This window comes from Pteropus vampyrus, unplaced genomic scaffold, assembly GCF_000151845.1.
Source record: "Pteropus vampyrus isolate Shadow unplaced genomic scaffold, Pvam_2.0 Scaffold168, whole genome shotgun sequence".
In the NCBI taxonomy this organism is placed as follows: Eukaryota; Metazoa; Chordata; class Mammalia; order Chiroptera; family Pteropodidae; genus Pteropus; species Pteropus vampyrus.
Window position 1 is genome coordinate 1,144,953 of NW_011888949.1, and position 3,301 is coordinate 1,148,253.

Here is a 3,301-nt window from a genome sequence, read left to right on the forward strand (position 1 = left end):
GGGTGGTAGGGAGACCTGGGACTGGTCACCCGGATGAAAACCGAGGCGTGTCAGGGGCGAGGAGCAGGGAGCGGCGGCCGTCAGCGGAAACAGGACATCTGCACTGAAAAGCCTGCTGCAGTGGCATGGCCGCCAGGGGCGTGGGGACACCAAGCTGCCACCGGAGCAGAAAGCAGGGCTTTGGGCGGTTTGAAGATGCCAACACATTCTTCGTTCGGTCAGGTCACAAAAACCACCCATACCTTTCCCCGATCATATGGCAGCCTCATCAGCTCTCGTGAAAGCTGGGTCAGTGACCGAGGAACAGCTGGGGCCGGGACGAGGGCGGGCTGGCTGGAGGGCTCCGAGAGGGAAACTGTGACGCCCTTTAAACCTGCCGTCCTAATCCGCAATCTCTGCAGTTATTCAAAAGCAGCGTTTTTTCTTTCGCGGGCAGCTCGGGGCTTTGTTACTGTTGCGATGAGCGAATCCCAGCCTCGTTCCGTCTGCGGGAGAGTGGCCGCGACCTCCATTCGCGGACGCGGTTGGGCATGTGCGGCGGGCTCCGCGGGGACACGTTCCCCGAGCCCGGTGAATCTGGTTTCTGGCACCTGCCACCAGCGGTGTGAGGAATGCGGGACAGCAGCCTCAGGCGAAGCGAAGGGAGGAAGGGGGGAGGATGGCGTCACACCGGCTCTCCGGGGACCCGGGGGAGGATGGCGTCACACTGGCTTTCCGGGGACCCGTGGGGGGCTGGGGGAGGCTGGGCATACAGGAGCAGCGCGCGCCCCCGGGCTGGCTGCGGGAGGCCACCCCCACTGCCGCCCCCTCCGAGGCCACCGCGCCAGGGGGCAGGGCCAGGCCCACGCAGGGGGCGCACTGCACACGCCGCGCCTGCTGCCACCCCGACCTCCCCTCTCCCCACCCAGACCGTTTCCCACGGAGGCGACGTTCAAGCACTGGGCCATTCTGCGATGAACGACTCGCTACCATGTGTTTGAAAATTCTGAACCAGCCGATAGGTGTCATTACGAAATCAAAACCCCAAAACCAGAACGAGGCGAGGCTGGACTGGCAATGCGACGCGCTCACAGCCACTGTCACACTAGCCGCGACCTGGGGCAGACGCCTCTGGCGGCAGAGCGGAGGTGGCTCCACTCCCAGCCGGTCTGACCGTGCAGACGGGACAGCGCCCGTGCCCCGCCCCTGCTCCCATCTGCTGGGACACCACAGGAAGGACGCAAACCAGCCACTGGTCAGATCCATGTCACCCCCCAGGCCCGCCGCTCAGCCGACACGGGGAAGCCATGGGTGAGCCAGGAGGCCGCTGAAGGGGAGCTGCGGGCCCCCCCTAACTGCCTGGTTCTGGGGCAATGTCTACACGCTGGCCATGTTTTTCAAATTAAAGTTCATTATCCATTAATAGATCAGGAGACAACTTAGTGGTTTGTGTCTAGAAATTAAAAAAAAAAAAAAAACGGAACAGAAAATGCCAGCATACATCACACATAGTAGGCAGTTAAATTTTTCTTTATATGTACAGGAGTGTGTGTGTGTGTGCGTGCGTGCGTGCGTGTGTACAGACTTACAACGTAAAATGTACTTCTGCCTGTGGTCAAACCCTTGACAGGCACTGGTGTAAATAAAGGCTTCTGTCTGCTGGTGAATCAACCAGATGCAAAAGTCAGCTACGCCTCCGAGAACTCCGGGTTAGACTGCCGAGGACAGTTCGACGTGGCTCAGTCCTTCAGGGAAGAGATCAATCAAGTGAATCAAAATAACTCAAATAACACACATGATTTCAGTTACTGCTGCCACATTTCAGGTTGCAAGAAACTGATCTACCAATAACTAACTCCATATCAAAAAAGAGAAAATACCTACTTCTTCCTTAATTCAACCTTCTTCCAGAATTATTGCCCTTTGTAAAACTGAAACGGAATATATATGTACCCTTAAGTTTTAGACGTGATGGTATTAAAGATTTTTTTAAAAAACACATTCGAGTGCTTGTAAATCAAAACACGAACTCACTTTTGTAAAACTTTATTTTGCAAACTGATGACATATGCCAGGGACCAAGATCTCACATGCTCCCCTGTAAAACTTCAATTTCTAAGACATTTTAAAAATCACACTGAAAATGTCTCATTGTAAGTAACAAACAAGACCGACAATTTGTAAACAAAATGCTGTAAACAAAAATAATTTGCCAGTGCATCCAAATGTTTTTAAAGAAACATCATGTAGATATTTTAAGTTTAAAAAGTCAGCACTTCACGTGTGCTATTTTAATAAGAATCCTGCCTTTATACATTAAATATGTGCTAACTACAGAGAAAGCCACCCAGGGCTCTCGAGCGACGTGCTGCTGGCAGACAGGGGCACCGAGGCTGCGGGGCGGGCGGCCATGGTCCGGCAAGTCCCGCGGAGCCACCGCTGACCAGGCGCGCAGCCTGTAACCACCCAGCAGCCAGTGGGCACAGCGCACCCCCCTCGGCCACGTGCCAGCCTTCGGTGGCTCTGAAGGAGCCCACGTCACTGTAAAATGTCCGCGTGAAGTCTCATGTTTCCGGCAGGTCTAATTTATACAGAATGTACACAAAGTTAAGTAAATAATCTAAGAAATACCTTGGAAAATCAGTAAAAATCATTATAAATGTTATACTCTGTGAATTTTACCATTTTAAAATAATTTATTTAAATGTTGCAGAACCAGTGAAAGACAGGAGTTGGCTCAGGCCCCCGAGGAACTCTGTGACGACGGGGCCGGTGCCTTCATGGTGGACGGGAAGGGGGGGGACACAGCCTCAGCGCCTGCACTCAGCTGACTCAGGCACGGCACCTGCCCTCCACCAGCCAGGTGGCGCGAGGGACCCTCGAGTGCCATTTACAGGTGTCCGCAGACACACCTGCATGTGGGGCGAGTCCCTCGCTCAAGACGAAGATCCCTGTGTATGTGACCCGGACATACAAGCCGTCTGCGGAGCCTCGAGGGGATGTAACTATGTGGGAGACCGAGTGTGGAACAACCTGTATCTGTGTCCACTGAGACCCAGGTTCAAACCGTCCCTCCACGTGATGTGTGTCCTGTTTCAGCAAAGATGCATCCAACAAGCCTTCGGAGCTGGGAGCACACGTCCCTGCTCCTGGGCCACATCTGCCTGAAGTCCTCAGGTAGGAAGACGCTTTCGATAAGCAAAGAGTTGACACAGACATTGGGAAGCTTAATATTTTACTCAAGTTTTCAGACGTCTTACGAACACCCAGCAGCTCTTCCTCTGGACATGCCCTGAAGTCGGGGGTCACTTAAAAGTGATGT